This window comes from Cibotium barometz, chromosome 11 (assembly GCF_041138505.1).
Source record: "Cibotium barometz isolate CiBa-2024 chromosome 11, ASM4113850v1, whole genome shotgun sequence".
NCBI classification, from domain to species: domain Eukaryota; kingdom Viridiplantae; phylum Streptophyta; class Polypodiopsida; order Cyatheales; family Cibotiaceae; genus Cibotium; species Cibotium barometz.
This window is the reverse complement of record NC_141056.1, coordinates 34,519,577-34,537,520: the sequence shown is the minus strand read 5'-3', so window position 1 is coordinate 34,537,520 and position 17,944 is coordinate 34,519,577. Positions and strand designations below refer to the sequence as shown.

Sequence of the window (17,944 nt, the reverse complement as noted above, 5' to 3'; positions counted from 1 at the left end):
ATCTTTGTATATGGTGTGTTAAGTGTTGTGTGACGAAGAAGAAGAAGATTTTCAACCTCTCACCTTGTATGTTCTCTTTTAGGATTTTGTGAGTGTGTGTGTGCTTGCAAGAGCTCAAGCTCTCTTCTCCCCTGTATCTTTTCATGGTATCAGAGCCTGGTTCATGCTAAGGGCTGAGCTGCAAGCAAGAGAAGCACAGGAAGTAGTATGAGGGTAAGAGCTTCATCTACTCTTCCCTATTTGTGTTGGCGAGACTACACCCTTGTCGGGAGCTCTACGGGAGGCACCGACAAACGATCTCTGATTGAGGAGCTTTCTTCGCGGGAGTAAAGTTATAGGGAAACTATAGCATCCTATATTGGACTACTTTTTTGGGCCAAAACCGCGTTTCGGGCGCGTTAGGACCTCCGTTTTTTGGAAAGCAGATGATTTCGAGCACTGTGGATAAGTCATCGATTCCTTGCAGAACTCTGTTTTAAGAACTGTAGGAAGACAGATTAGTTGTGCAGACATTGTGTATGCTGCAAGGAGGTCAACAGTTGTTGCCATTGGGTGTATGTATGCACATTGAGGTCACTGGTTGTGACATTTGAGTGTAGTATGGTACCGCTGCAGAAAATGTCACTGGTTGTGACATTTGAGTGTAGTACGGTACCGCTGCAGAAAATACAACAGTTTGTGCAGGACAAACCAGAGTGCTATTTCTGGTAAATTTGTGTGTTTGGCAAGATGTCAAATGATGGCATAAACCAGATTGTTGCTGAGAAGCTTGATAAGAACAACTTCCATGCTTGGAGGTTCAGGTTGACAAATTTCATTATGTTAATGGAAACCTTGTTCCATTAGATCAAGATTTGGAGTCAGATCTCGAGAATACGCCTCTAGTAATGGAGATATATTTGGAAGGGCAATTGCTTACAATACTGAACACACTATCTAAAATATCTCTTTCTCAAATTAGAGAAGACCTTACATACGAGGAGATTGAACAATTGCCAAAAGATTATACATTTACAATGGATACTAAAAAGGTAAACCATTTATATTTACATTCACCCCATTTAGTGTGTTGTGCATAACATTATGTAATATAACACTAACAAAACCCCTTTTTTACAGGTGCCAAGGTGAAAAGAGAAAATGGCTTTTTGCAAAGAATCTGTCTCTCATACTATTCACTTGATTAATCGTTGAATGATGACAGTATTGAGACATTGTAACTCCAAAAGCAATTGTATATATAAAAGCAATTTATATATAAAAGCAATTTATATATAAAAGATTTTTTTCTTACAAAACAATGTCAGACCTCTTACAAAATTAATATTAATATTACAAATGTAAATATAAGTCTAATGATGGTGACGCCGATCATAAGAGTCAGGGGCACGGGAGCGACGTCGTGATTGAGAGGTCGACTATGCTTGGGACTAAGGGGGTCATCGATTTCGCTCCTCTTGCAGCCTTTCCATTTCTTCCCATAGTGTTTCTTCTCTTTCCCTCTCCGCCTACAGCTCGTCGCCCCTACAGCTCGACCTGCCTCCTGTCCACCCACTCATCCACCTCCACTTGTAGCCTGTTCATACTCATTCAAGGCAGCTACATGTTCTTCGACTTGTCTTTGCAGCTCCTCGTCTCGCTGACATATTCTCTCTGCAGCTTCCCTTGCAAATTTGTCCGCCCTCCTAATCTCTTCTTCTGCACGATCATGGACAGCCAAAATAATTCTTTGTACAGATTTTGTCTTGAATTGTTTTACGTGCAACGGAGCATATTTGTTCAGATTTATTTCCTATACACAGAGAAAAGCTTTGTTAGGGACATTAAAGCTACGTTTGATTATGCAAGTCTACGTTACAAACATCACTTACATCAGGAATATCAAAATATTTCTTTATAAAAAGATAGGCGTTTAGGGCCGTCCTCCATCCATCAGCTGATATCATTTGGCTGGACTGGCACCCTTATCCTACGATATGTCATGCGTTGAACAAGGTTCGGCTCCATTAGGAGATGTTTCAATGCATATACAAACTTTTGAGCACATCTGAGAGGTCCAAAAACCCGCATTAGCTTATCCTGCTTAAATAAATATACATGCTTGTGGAAGAGGGAAATGTCAATAGGGACTTACTCTCTAACGCGGCCATGATATTGCTGAATAGAGTTAGCAAAATAACATGTGTTTGCTCAATATCGTACAACAATAAACTCCAATGTCGGCGGCTGAAAAAAACAAAGAGGACATAGGTGTTATTAAAGAAAACACATATAGATTACCAAATATTTGATGTCAAATTTAAACTTAACATGAGGCTCACTCTTCATGGTGATAAGCCGTGAAAACAAGTCTTGCCAAGTCGAGGTTCACTGGTACAAACTAGGACATAAGGTTTAAAATGTTGAGCTTTCATTTTGTAATGCTATAGAAATGAGAGGATCCACAGTATATATACAATTTTGGACCTCTTCTGGTAGTAGTAATATACAATACCTAAAGGCAACAATGAAAAGAACAAAGAATTAGTCCATTGGTACTTACAGCTTAGTCACGCATCATATTATATACATCATGCATTGTATATACTAACTATACATACCATAGTAAAATATTGAACAATGTTATCTGTGATTTCGAATGCGTCATTCCTCAAAACATTTAAATCGTATGCATCTATATGCCTGACAACTCTTTGGCCCCGAAGTGAAAAAGCCGCTCTAACCGGTGCGCAGCACCCTCCAAAACTCTCAATTCTCTGATATTGTCTGCTTCAATCAGACTTAATTTCCTCTCTATCATGTCTGCATCTTCTTCTTCTGCAACAATTTCAACTTCAGCGGAGGGCTGTGGCTATGCTACAGTAGCCTCCGATTCTAGTTGTTTGTGAGGTTTTGCTTGAGGGGCACCATCACTGAAGTGTTCAAGTCTCAACCTACTCTGAGAATGGGTGTCCCTGTCGTGAGAAGCACGGGAGCTCTCAGATGGCCTTATACGAGGATGGAGGGGGGGGGAACTGTAAGGATACCAAGCATTCGAGGATCGCTTACAAAAACAGGAATAAGCATCTGGTCGTATCTGTACTGCAATCGACTAAGGGTATCAAAATCCCTCGGCATTATTGTCAACCTATGGGCATGAGCGGCGAGAAAGTAAGCATCTTCAAAAAACTCGGCGATGATCTAGTCCTCAGCGATTTCTTGAAGACACAATAATGCAGATGAGTGCCACCGCATGTGCCGATACTCCATTGCTCACAAATTTCCCTCACAATCCTCTGGAAAGGGAGCCTGGATATCGCAGGCTGCATGTGTCGCTCAATGGGATGAAGCTCTTGCAAAACTACCCTATGAGCTTGATACCTCCTTGTTCTGCCTTGCTCCTGCAATGACTCGATAGGTCTTTCAAGCCTCCGAGCAGTTGTCTTGGTTAGTATGAGCCATCTAAAGGAGACAGGATCCCGGAGGCCTTTGTTTCGCTTGGTACTGACCCCATGACTCATAGTGGGGTCAGGACCAAGTGATATAAAGCAGACAGGATCCCGGAGGCCTTTGTTTCGCTTGGTATTGACCCCATGACTCACAGTGGGGTCGGTACCAAGCGATATAAAGGAGACAGGATCCTGGAGGCTTTTGTATTGCTTGGTACTGACCCCATGTCCAATGTCATTAAAGTGGGGTCGATACCAAGCGATATGAACCAAACAGGAGTCCAATAGTCCAGAGGTACCAATATCGCTTGGTACTAGACTCGTGGGCAACGTGAGTCAAGGGGGTCAGTATTAAGCGATATGGGACAAGAAGGACCCCGATGAAACACTGAGCACTTTGTACAGACACTATTATCAACATTCACAAAACAGACAGCAAAACATTGATAGAGGGTCTGAAAGAACTCTGAAATACCTATAATGGATATAGAGGCCGATGGCATTTGGCTCAGTTTGGGGGGCGTTGAGGAGGCTGATGCAGTCGGTCTTGTGTAGAAAATCTGTTTATGTTCTTGTACAATGCACAAGCCCACGAGCGTATTCCGGAGTTGTCTTCAATGTTCAACAAGGAACTTTCTCTTGATAACATCATTAATTCTTATAGGATTGCTCTCGGTGACCGTCGTGAGCACGAGTATGAAGACACTATTTCTGCCAATATCTTTATGTCTGATTGCAATTTTAATACGCAGATCATTATATTTCACAAGGAGTTCTCAAAAGAACCATATGTATTTGCAAAATATGGTGTATGCTTATATAGTATATGTTGCAATCAATGACAATAGATTAAAATCAGATGTATGTATTAGTTGGTCTCATAGTATTAAGATTGCAGCAGTTTTAAAAGTTCTTACCATGTAATGAGTTACATGTTGATCACTCCATCCTGCAATGAATGCCTTCCTCCAAGTCTCTAATATGTTTTCAAATAATTTTATCTCACTATTGCTCCAGCTCTTTTTCTCCATGAATGCAAAGATCTCGTCAAGTGAAATCCACACATCTACCTTCCGATTTTGGATTCAACCTTCATTTCCAATGTACTTGACTGCACTATGTAGATCTTTCCATCGATTAAACATCTTTTGCTTGTTTTTATCTCGACAGTCTTTGAGGTAGTATGACAAAAATCTTTTAGCTTTCACACCACCTATTGATGGTTTTCTTGGTACTTTGCTACCCCCTTGTGACTACTTGTCGTCCTCCTCAATTTTAACATGCCCCCATGCAAGCCAATGTATGACAACACTTTTTCTATTGTTTTGATTGCTTTTAGAGATTCTTTTTTAGGCTTTAACGTCCATGCAAAGCATATGTACAAATACACCAGCTTCTCTACAATTCTACATAGTGCATGCAATGTGCATATGTGCACTCTGGATAGAGGAATATCAAGCACTGCTTTGAAATCTTTATCTTTTAAATGCCTATCAGGAGCTTTGTTCCATAGTACACGATCTAAAGTCTTGGCACTTGACATGCAATATAGACATGGACTCTTTGCATTTGCACCTTTGCTTATGTTATACATGCATTTTAGAGTCTTCAAATCACCTGCCATGTGCCATTCCACTTCATAGTCACCGAACCCAAGCACATGAAGGGCCCTTCCATTTCTTTGCTCACTAATGAGTGATTGAATTGTAGTTTAATGAAACACCCAATGCAAAATTTCAAATTCTTCTTTATGTTGAAATATACAAGTGAATAGGGTGTGTGCAGGAACAAGCCCTTGGCAAGAGGCTGTAAAAGAGAATCTGTAAATGTGAGAGAAGCTGTGAAAAGGTGAGAAGTATCTACTAGGAGAGAATAAAGGGTAGCATGAGGAGATTTAGGAGATGTGGAGATATTTTGGGAAGAGGTGGAGAGAATCAAGCAAAAGAGGTGGAGTGAATCAAGGAGAGATCAGTGGGATTAGATGCTTGGATGTAAACTCTATAAATTGAGGCATTGACCTAATGAGAATTTGCTGATTTTTTATTATCCATGCCTACATTAAGCTATCAATTAATTTCTCACTAATCACGTCTCAATTATCGTCTAATCTCTTTTCTAATGATGTTGATTCTAGCATTTGATCCACCATAGCTCATCACATTGCTGCAAATTTAACATGGTATCAGAGCCTAGCCTAGAATCCATCAAATTTATGAGCCCATTATCTTGCTAATCACCTAGCTAATTAGGATTAGTAGATAATTAATTTTTTAGTCTTTTTCAACAAGCTCTCTACACCCCTAGCTAGTGGAGGGGCTTGATCTCTACACCCCTAGCTAGTGGAGGGGCTTGATCTCTACACCCCCAGCTAGTGGAGGGGTTTGATCTCCCTCCAGGCTTAACAATAGCCTCCAAGATCTTAGCCATACATAGTCATACTCCCAAGGCTTCAGCCCATTCAAACAACGCGCCAAACCGCCACTCGTAGTAGCTGCCAAAATTCGTGAATTTGCAGGCGCCTGTTTTCTAAGGAAAAAATGAGATCTCTGCTGCTCTAGATGAAATGGCTCTAATTCCTCTTAGCCCTAGGGGTTTTCAAGGGTTCTCTATAAGCTGGTGAAGACAGTTTTTGATTTGATCAAGTCTACAATGAGATCCAAGCTCTTCATCAAATCTGCAGGTGACTTTGGTAAAACAGAGATTAAGCATTCAATGTTTGGTCAAATCTTGTGTTTCTTGGCTTAATCCTCTACTAGACTAATTGCTATTGATGGCCTTGAAAGGATTTGAGCTCATTTGAACTCTAAGGACTCAGATCTGGACTCCACGCATACTCTGTTTTCTACACACAAAACCAGGGATTTCATTAACGTCTTCACAATTTTGTGATCACGTTAACAAAACCTGTTGTTAACATAAAAATTCTTGTGATCACAATGTATATTCACGGGCATTTTTTATGACCTGCAAAAACCTTCTCTGCCAGTAATCCCGCCGGGAAAATATCATTTCTCGACGGGCCCGCCGGGAAAACCCATTTTCCCGGTGGATAAATTAAAAAAATAAAATAAAATAAAAAATAAAAAAATAAAAAAATCATGTTCACAATCATTCTTACCATTTTTGGGCCTTCTGGACTCATTTATGATGTCAAAAGTTCAAAATTCTTGGCACAAAAAAAGTTTTGTATAATTTGCTGGCCTTAAGTTCAATTGACACACCAATTAAATCTAACTATACTTACATCAATTGACTCAATTGTCCATGACATCATTGCACTCAATTGAGCCCAATTGGACTCAATTACACTTGATTTACACTCAATTGATATTAATTGGGTGTCAATTGATGTCAATTGTGCCTAATTCGACGCAATTGAGCCCAATTTACACCCAATTTGCATAAATTGGGTGTAAACTAAGTATCAATTGAGTCGAATTGGACTCAATTGATAATAATTGGATGTTAATTGATATTAATTAAGCCCAATTGACTTCAATTGGGTGTTAATTTATTACAATTAATATCAATTAAGCTCAATTGAGCTCAGTTGACATCAATTGGGTGTTAATTGATATCAATTGAGCTCAATTGGACTCAATTGCACTCAATTGACACTCAATTGGGTGTTAATTGCATCCTATTGTGCTCAATTGAGCCCAATAGGATGCAATTAACATCAATCGGGTGTCAATTGATCACAATTGATATCAATTGGGCTCAATTGCACTCAATTGTGTGATTGATTGTGTGTCAATTGATGTCAATTGAGCCTAATATGATACAACTGAGCTCAATTCACACCCAATTGGATATAAATTGAGTGTCAATTCTGCAGGTGACTTTGGTAAAACAGAGATTAAGCATTCAATGTTTGGTAAAAATCTTGTGTTTCTTGGCTTAATCCTCTACTAGACTAATTGCTATTGATGGCCTTGAAAGGATTTGAGCTCATTTGAACTCTAAGGACTCAGATCTGGACTCCACGCATACTCTGTTTTCTACACACAAAAGTTCAAAGGATTAATTTGCTAATTAGTGATTAATCAGTACTAATCACTATTTTTTGGTACAATTAAGGGTTCAAATTAACCATTGGGTATCTTATATAGATCCCTATAACTTTATATTTCAATTCGGAGATGGTTTGATACTCCAACCATTTCGTACAGATTTATTACCCTTGGTTTAATGTAATTTCTGGTAAAATTATGCTGATAAATATGTTGTAATCATCACCTAAACACCAGATTGAGTCGTAAAATGGTAGACACTACCCTTGAATCTTGAAATTGGATCAAGAGGTAAGACCCCCTTCACATCATCATGAGTATGGCATAAGAGATAGCCAAATTTAATGGGGAACAGTTTTACACATGGCATACAAAAACCATGTATCTGCTCATGAGGAAAAATCTGTGGGAGCTAGTTGAGGGAAGAGATGAATGCCCAGAGGTGAGAGGGGAAAATGAGTGGAAGAACAGGAATGAGAAAGCATTGGGACTTATTGCACTCAGTTTAAATGATGAAATCATTCATCACATCACAGGGATACAATGGGCAAAAGATGCATGGGATGAACTCAATAAATTATTTGGCACTCAAGCAAAAAATTCAAAGATAAATCTGCTAATGCAATTCTACAAATTGGATATGAAGGAAAGTGAACCTTTAATCACACACTTGAACAAATATAAAAGCATTAAGCAACAACTGGCAGCTATTGGCAAAAAGGTAGAAGATGATGAGGCACTAGCAGTGTTTCTGAAGAGTGTGGACAAAGGTGAATATGAAAACATTGTAGCCACATTAAAGAATGTACCTGAATTGAAGCTACATGAGATAGAAGGAGCTCTACTAGAGCAAGAGACCAGAGTCAAAGAGAAGAAATGGCTGGACTCAACGACTGGAGAAGAAAAAGCATTCTTCACTCGAGGAGGATTCTCTCAAGGACGAGGATGAGGAAGACGCAGAGTAGGAGGAAGGACCTTCACTTGCCACAACTGTGGAAAGCCAAGACACATGGCAAGAGACTGCTACAGCAAACCTAGTGGAGAAGGAACGACATCGACAAACTTCATGGAGGCTCCTAAGGAAGTGGAGTCACATCATCTTTTCTGAGAGAGAGAGAGAGAGAGAGAGAGAGAGAGAGAGAGAGAGAGAGAGAGAGAGAGAGAAACCCCACAACCCAATGTAACCTGCCCCAACAGAGTAAAACCACCTCTGAGCCACCGCCGATGATGTAAGCCATGTGGTAGATGTATGTGTGAGCACTTTAGTCAAGGTCACGGGCACTTGTAGTAGCCTTGGACACATAGAGAGACAGAGAGTGTCAAGGACTATGAGTTTAGAGACTTGAGGCACTGGCCTCGCAGACTATCAAGTAAGAGGGAAACTTGGTATAGGGTCCACGTGTGCTAGGAGTATTCACTTGAGGGGAGGTGTTGAAATATACAAGTAAATAGGGTGTGTGCAGGAACAAGCCCTTAGCAAGAGGCTATAAAAGAGAATCTGTAAATGTGAGAGAAGCTGTGAAAAGGTGAGAAGTATCTACTGGGAGAGAATAAAGGGTAGCATGAGGAGATTTAGGAGGTGTGAAGATATTCTGGGAAGAGGTGGAGAGAATCAAGCAAAAGAGGTGGAGTGAATCAAGGAGAGATTAGTGGGATTAGATGCTTGGATGTAAACTCTATAAATTGAGGCATTGGCCTAATGAGAATTTGCTAGTTTTTTATTATCCATGCCTACATTAAGCTATCAGTTAATTGCTCACTAATCACATCTTAATTATCATCTAATCTCTTTTCTAATGATGTTGATTCTAGCATTTGATCCACCATAGCTTATCACATTGCTGCAAATTTAACACTTTATCCACCTGTGTCATTAGAAAGAAGCTCATGTTTAATACAAGTTTCGTGTTTAAATTATTTCAACATAATACACAGTCATATTCAATGATAAAGAAGATACCTCAAAAGATGCAAGCGGCAATATATTATTCTCCGATTGAACACTGAAATATCTTGCATTATCTTTTGTAATAGATGTGTGTAAGGTCCTATTCATTAGAGTGATAGTAACCCTCTCCATTTTTCTGTTCTTTAAAATCTCAACCTCATCCAGTTTCAAAACAAATTTTAGAACTCCTTCACATTCTTCTTGACTAATCTCAAAGAACTAAACTCCGTACCTAAGCAAAGCTTCAAGATCAAAGAAAATATTGTTGTGCTGGTTAAAGAGTACCTCTCTGTCTTTAGCAAAACGAATTTTGCTTCAATATGTATTGGTGAACCAAGCTTCTCAAACACCTCTGAGTTCACATGTTCTCGTTTAGACTTTACTTGCATTGGTTTTGGAAGTAACGAACCTTTATGCTTCTTACTTTGACATTTCTCTGCTAGTGCCTTAAACAGTATACTATATGCTTTCTGAGAGATACAAGTCTCATCCAGCATTGCTTGCACCTGAGTTGCATCGAGCTGGTTCTTGTTCATAAAAGAAGACACATGCTTCTCATTGATTTTTTGAAACTTCTTTTAATAGAGCATCTCTTCCACTATTCCTTTTGGTACCAAATGTAATGCACTCCAGCTTCGAAATGTACCTTGGACTCTGGATGAAGTAAAGATCTAAAAATAGAATAACATCAAATCTCATTACTTATGTCTAGTTTCAAAAAAAGAACCTAATCTAAAAAGAGAAATATATATGAAAGAAGAGTTAACATTACCTTACAGCCTGTACTCGCTTCTTCATCCCTCCACTTCTTTCATTTTCTCTATGTTGCAAAGTTGCCTTCTTCTTTTACGTGGCCCTAGTACTGTGTCCTTTCTCCTTAAACATCAATCTTTTTCTCCAAGTCTTGAATTGTTTCTTTGTTTGCCATAAGCTTCTCTGCATACAACCCATTTAGTTTTTTTATTTCAATGTTCTCTATCTGAGAAAATCCCTTTATTGTTCTGCAACCATCGCTTTTGTTTCCAAGTGTTGGGCATAACCCAGGAAACCTTGTCTACCATCACCAGTGAAATGTAGTAGGTTTGTAATGTTGTAAAATGGAGGTGGTGCATTGTCAATGGATCCTTGGGATACATTGAGCCATCAGTCCACAAGTCCAAATGACGCTCTCCATTATTCCTCCTTTGCTCTTTTTTCTCATTACATTAAAAAAAACTCTTATTTCATTTCTTCAAAGGTTGGTACTGAGATTGTATGTCCACGTGAAGATGGTAAGTATCATATGTTCTTTTACATGCACCATTTCTACTACTGTTATTACTGAGAATTTTAGTGTCTACATGTGTTGTTGAAGGTGGATTAATTGGAATCCCCAAATTTGGATTAATGTTCTCATTTGCAAAGCTAGTATTTTCTGTCATCATAAAACTTAAAGAATTGAACAAGAATTAACTCGATCAGTAAGGACGTTTTTTTTAAAGTTTCAGTATGAAAACCCCCCACGGTCGAGATGATGATTAAAGCTTTCCTTGAATCTTTTAAATGCACAACTACCTCAAATTCTGTGAAATCTTAGTTCTTACAAGTTTTACGTGCATCCAATAAAGAATGCCGCCTCATGATGAAACCTCATTGAAAGAATGTATATTTTAATATATTTAAACCTACTATTATAATAATAAAAAATGAGCCGAATTGCAAATTTGGATATGTTTTAAACCTTTTTTATTTTCTCTCTCTAAGCTGAGTTGGCACTTCTTACTTACAAGGCCCAAAATTAAGTCCACATTTCTCGTAATGCTACAAAATTGTTTCTCTTCTTACCCATAGTTGATAGGTATGGTTATATGATTCTTGTTTCTACTATGAGTATTTTATGTTTTGGTTGTTTCTTATGCATGGTTTTGGTTCTCTTTTGAATTGACCACTGGGTTCTTTTTGTGATGTACAATAATCACATGAAAAATTTGTACGTTTACCATGGGAAGATCATGGCGTTATATACTTCAATTCATTGCCTAGATCCGACCCTCAACATCACTTTCCTATTGTGAATCGGTAAGGCAAGTACTTATGCTTGAGACTTTGTATATGCAAAATACATCGTACATTTTTCTAATGTTTTATGTCACTTTTACTTTAGTGCACTTCAAGTCATCTCTCAAAATTGCTCAAACACCCATCTAAAATACTTTATGGAGAGGCCAAGAAAGACATTGGATCCATAGGAGATCTTGGAGGTATATCAAAGGAAGATTCAATATTGCTAGTGAAGTAAGGGTGACCTACGGGTAAACTAGAAGTGAACTAAAGGTGAACTAAGGGTATATACACTGACCAAAAAGTATGCTTGGTGGGGAGATAGAGGGGTAGATAAACCCAGAAGTGAACTAAGGGTGAACTATGGGTAAACTAAACGTGAACTAAGGGTGAACTAAGGAGGTAAGCCGAAAGATAGGCTTGGTGGGGAGATAGAGGGGTAGATAAACCCAAAAGTGAACTAAGAGTGAACTATGGGTAAACTAGACGTGAACTAAGGTAAGCCTGGGAATATACACTGACCGAAAGAGAGGCTTGGTGGGGAGATAGAGGGGTAGATAAACCCATAAGTGAACTAAGGGTGAACTATGGGTAAACTAGACGTGAACTAAGGGTGAACTAAGGTAAGCCTGGGAATATACACTGGACCGAAAGGTGAGGGGTATATAACCCCAGAAGTGAACTAAGGGTGAACTATGGGTAAACTAGACGTGAACTAAGGGTGAACTAAGGTAAGCCTGGGAATATACACTGACCTAAGGGAAACCCATAAGTAAACCAAGGTTGAACTAAGGGTAAAGAAGTGAACTGAGAGTGAACTAGGGAAAGCTTGGGAATATACACTGACCAAGAAGTATGCTTGGTGGGGGGATAGAGGGGTAGATAAACCCATAACTGAACTAAGGGTGATCTAAGGGGGAACTATGGGTAAACTAGATGTGAAGGTAAGCCTGGAAATATACATTGATCGAGAGAGAGAGAGAGAGAGAGAGAGAGAGAGAGAGAGAGAGAGAGAGAGAGAGAGAGAATGACAATCAATTCACCTTAAGAGTGGCATTGCAAAAAAACCATTACAAGAGTACAAGCCTCCATTCGGATGCAAAAACATTACAAAGGACGCCACCATCTTCTTGAACTAGTGTGAAGCACCTCTCATCATTTGGGGATTCCCCATACTTGCATGCTGAAATTTTGCATGATATATTAGTTGCGATATCACATATTTTCACATGCTTATTAAGTAGAAATCCCTCTACACCAATTGGAGCATGCCTTGCTGGCTAGGGGCAATAGTGCATGGCATGTGGTGCATGTGATGGTAACCCTAGGGTCTACCATAAAAGTTTGGGTACAACAATGTGGACACCAAATCCGTGGTTTCTCCTGAAATCTGACGCAATATCTGCCACGTTGATGCTTCCTTCTTCGTAATACACCAGTTATTACAGAATCTCTCTTCGTGGGTGGGATGACCCTATCTCAATTTGCTCTTCTGATGTAGCACACAACTTTAGCTTCTTTCCATGTCCAAGCCTTCCTTGAGTCACATTTGCTTGTATTTGGCAAATGCTTCCTCTCATAGGCATTTCTTTCACTTTGGGTAAAAGAGTTCTCATCAGAATTTCCTTGCAAGCGTTGAGTTGATGCATGAAGGCAATTTCTTTAGAAGAATCAGTGTGCTCTAGTTCTCCTTCAATCTTTGAAAGATGTCTCTCACTTCGTTGACACAAACCATGACTTTACTATTATCCACACCACAACTTGAGGTTGCCACATTGTTCGCCATAGCACTTTCAACATCTTGTACATGGTCTGCATTTGTGTCCTGCATGTCCTTGCCATGTGCATTGTCCATAATTGGAAGAATGGGAAGCAAGTGTGGAAAGTGCTTCTCTATGATTAGATGTAGTGCATAGAGGTATTTGCAAGCACTTGTCAAATCTGGGCAATCACAAATAATTGCCCAGATTAGACGTAATGCATAGAGGTATTTGCAAGCACTTTTCAAATCTGGGCAATCACAATAATTGCACTGCATGCTCACATAGTACCAATGACTTGGAGTAGAAACACTTTGGATCTTGAACAATAATCTCAAGGCATTTATAATCTGCAAAGAAGATGGATCATTCTCATATCATTATAATATTTTCTCGCCTTCTTGTAGTCTTGCAGTGTGGTTCTTTGACGATCCATGGATATTAATGTGCCCAGAGTCAATTAGAACATCAAAACCACATTTTATAAGAAGCAAACATCCCAAAGCAATTGACACATTAGAAAATTTAGTCACCTATTTCTTGTTTTTGCTTTAAAAACTCCAACAAAGTCCCACCCATGCAAGTGCCACCCATGCAAGTGCCACTAGTAGAATCACCCACAATAGCATGTAGAAGATCTAGGAAAGACCTATTGACTTGTGCATCCAATAGAGTGTACTTTACATATTGCCATAATCTCTCAACCAAGTTGGTTGTGTCCACATTTCCATAACTGAATAGACGACCATCCTTGGGCCATCTCTTGCGCCAAGGACAATCATGCCCACACCACCCATTTGTAACATATCTTTGCACATTCCCATACGCAGCGTAGTATTGCAAAAGCCCTTGATAGTTTTGCTCAAAATCAAATTCAGTGACACTGTACATAAGCCTCGTCATTGAAGAGTAGAGATGATCTTGTAACTCCTTTGGAACCTACATTTATAAGGTTTTTGAATTAAAAGATATTTGTACAATAGAAACAAAGGGCACACACATTCAAACCATGCCATACCTTTAAAAGATACTTGAGGGACAGAAACAAAGGGCACACACATTCAAACCATGCCATACCTTTGGGAGAAGGTTCTCCACCCATGCTTTCTTTGTATAAAACCAACACATAATAATATGACAGGAGACTTGTTGGCGAAGTCCCAAGCTATCGTACTTCCAACAATAAGGGTCTTCTTTGACCACCTCATCAAAAGCTTGAAGCTCTGTTTGGGATTTATCAATAACAAGGGCCATATTTTGAACATTTTTCATTCTAGAGAGCACTATATTAAGGATTATCTTTAGGGCAATACTTTCATGGTATGAGCTTAGATCATTGGTGCACATCATAAGCCAAATGCTTATACCTATACCATGTTTGTTTGGAAAGACTGCGACATATAATGGAAGACCAAACATATTTGTCTTAAAAGTATTATCAATAGCCCATGAATTATGCATAGAAAAACACATTGCCATGTCTAGCATCCACTTATCTTGAATAATAACAATGAATGGGACCGAGTGCATACCTTAGTGGTGTCTCTTAATTGTGTGAAACATAGGCATGTCCCAAACCTTTTATAAAGACCCTATGTTAGTTACAAACTTTAAGGCTCCTCTAAAAAATCTCCTCTCAAATTATTCCCTTGCAATCTTCCTAAAAGTTTGTGCAATCCTTAGTTCACTTTTTTATTGGATAAAGTTCATCGTAGTTCACCCTTAGTTCACTTTATCCCTAGTTCACCCTGAGTTCACCCCTAGATCACTTTAGATCTGACAGCACCGATTCAATGCTGATCCTCGCGTGACACCTCTTTTTAGCCATGGATCCCTGCTGACACATGGTGTGTCACATAGTCCTGAGTCCTACTTTCTCTTTCTGTGAGTTGAACCAATCCTAATCACTCTATCTATCTCTCTGCCAGTTGTGCCACCACCAGTGGCCCACCATAGAACCTGCTCTCTCTCTCTCTCTCTCTCTCTCTCTCTCTCTCTCTCTCTCTCTCTCTCTCTCTCTCTCTCTCTCTCTCTCTCTCTCTCTCTCTCCCCCCCCATTGGCCCCGGTGGTCCATTGCAAAAGTTTGCATTGTGCCCCTACCATTCTCTTACAAGTTGCAAACATTAATTATTTTTAGTAGCTTGCGAGCCAACAGTTAAACATCATTAAATTTTTTTAAAGGAAAACCTTACGCCTTTTTCCTTTAACAAGTTTTCTTATAAGTGGCATCAAGCCTATGTTCCCATGACTACGGGCCAGTTTGAGTTTCTAATGGGCCATGTGTTATATAGGCCGCATCTATAATCTATAACTATATATAAAGGAGATTGTTTTTCTCCTTGTTACATGTCCAAAAAGAATGCGATGGAGTGCTGAGAGACTACATGCAACTTTTTAATAATATTAATAATTAATCTTATCTTCGTTCATGCCACGTGTCCTTTTTTTAAGCCTTCCTTGGGCCCTCATCACTTGTATGCCAGTTATAAGTCACGCCAGCTTCCTTGGGCCCATGGTAGTTTGTCGCCACCCCACCGCCCTCTGCATGCATGCACTCCAAAGTCCAGACATGCAGTTCTAATTGCAGAGCTACCCTCCATCAGTTTGGATGTTTGCTACGAGTCACCATCCTTTAATGTGCATGCAAATTCAATATCAAGCACTTCAAGTTCAAGTGTCCTCCTTGTTTTTTGCTTTAATTTTGGTTAGCGTTTGTGTTGCATCTGTTGTCTGTGGGGTAAGCCCCCTCTCTCTCTCTCTCTCTCTCTCTCTCTCTCTCTCTCTCTCTCTCTCTCTCTCTCTCGCGTGCACGCGCGGTTCTGATTTTTTTATTCTTTTGTTTGTGCAAGCCGGCCCATCTTCAAGCCTCCAATCTCCAAGTGGCACCTCTTCTTCACTGTGATGCCCCATCTCTCAGCCAACATCTTTGTAGCGGACATCTTCGAGTAAGTGGTGGTCTCTTTCCTTGATTACGCTCTATCTTTAGCTCTCTAAACATTATAAAGCGTGCTACAACACTTTGCAATCCTCACACAAACTAAAGCACTATGTCTAGAAAACATATTTAGCCTATCAAGCGTGACCTCTTACCAGGCTCTTTAGCCTATTAAACATGTGGCGGTGATCTCCTGTCTGCCGACCTTAAGCCAAACCCTTCAGCACACTCAAAGAGGTGGCTATCATCTATGCACAATCTCTGCTCAGCCATCATCAGTGCTTAGCTAAAGGCACACTTACTTATAAGACTAGGGCTATACGACCGAGTTTACTTTCTTGGCCGGGTTTACTTTCTGATTCCGACAATTGACTCCGATAGTTGATTCAAATAGCTGACTCCGCAGGTCAGAAGTTGACACGGCATCCGCATGTTGAAAGCTGGTGCGGCATACGCAGGTTGGAAGCTGGCACAACATCCACATGTCGAATGTTGAAAGCTGGTGCAGCATCCACAGGTGTAAGCTGGCACGGCATCGGATGCATGTCAAAAGTTGAGGTGGCATTAATTTTCCATCTTAAACATTAAAGTCTTACAATCGTTAACATTAATTTTTAAAAAATATTAGTTGGGTTGGTCCACATGATGATTACACGCCTCGAAGGAGAAGGCACCCGCTTGTTCGAAGACTCTTCTAGAGGTTCGCCACAACACACTTCTCTTAACGAGATGAACAAAAGTAAAGAGTTATATATATATATATATATATATATATATATATGACTTATAAATTTATTTACATGAGAGCCAATGATGATGGAGTGTTTTGTGCTATTTTAGAAATTGACACTATTGGCATTTTAATGTGGCTCATGAGAGGAAGGATATTTTTGGTTATGAATGAATTTTTTGGAGAGACTTTTTTTGGGACAATTTATTCAAGTAATCATAATTAGTGATAGAGAGATAACAAATATGTGATTATTGAGTATAAATTTTGTTGTGTTGTTCTTGCTCAAGTATTGAGAAGTTTATGCAAAAATAAGTAGTTGACAGAGGAAAACAACTATTCTACTTATATAGTGTCTCATTCAATTCACTTGAATAATATCTCTTGCCCGTAGGGTAGGAGACGGCTCACTAAAAACGAAAAACAAACTAACAATCTGTAGGTCAGTTGGTTGAAGTGGATGGCTTGTAACCCAAGGTGATGGGTACGATACGGCTACCAACATTGCATGGCGCCCTACATTGCATGGTGTTACCTTGTACCTCCTACGGCTACCAACATTGCATGGCGCCCTACATTGCATGGTGTTACCTTGTACCTCCTAAACCCGTAGGGGTGTGTGTGTTTGAAAGAAGGGTATGCGGGACCCCATGTAATAAAAATCGTTCAACTTTTTTTTTTTAAAAGAAAGAAAGTGTCATATCAAGTTTTAACGCCCAAAAAGTTGAAAAAAAATTAAAATTAAATGAAACCTTGTCGTGGGCATGAAATTAAATGACTGCCACCAACACTCAAGCTAGTCAAGATCTTGTAAAGAGAAGTACGAAATAAAATAGTCTCGCCGAATTCCCGTGTCATTAATAGGGTAAGAAATTGAGACGTTTTTTCGAGCTAATCAGTGACCAGAGTAATGTTTCCTGCCAGAGCGCCCGCTAGATTTAAGGGGGGAATGAGAGGTGCTTGTTGTAAGTTGGTGGCACCAAATGTGGTAGAGCACCGCCAAGTGGGGTGGAGTGGAGAGGAGACTCCATATTTAGCGGCACTGTACCACTGTCGGTCAATAGAGTTAATGTACGCTTTTGCCGGCAG

General features: G+C 39.6%; 1 pseudogene; it reads right to left on the bottom strand.

Moving 5' to 3' along the window:
* Window positions 1-1,555: 1,555 nt before the first annotated feature.
* LOC147634102 (uncharacterized) lies at window positions 1,556-9,497 on the bottom strand (annotated as a pseudogene).
* Window positions 9,498-17,944: the final 8,447 nt, after the last annotated feature.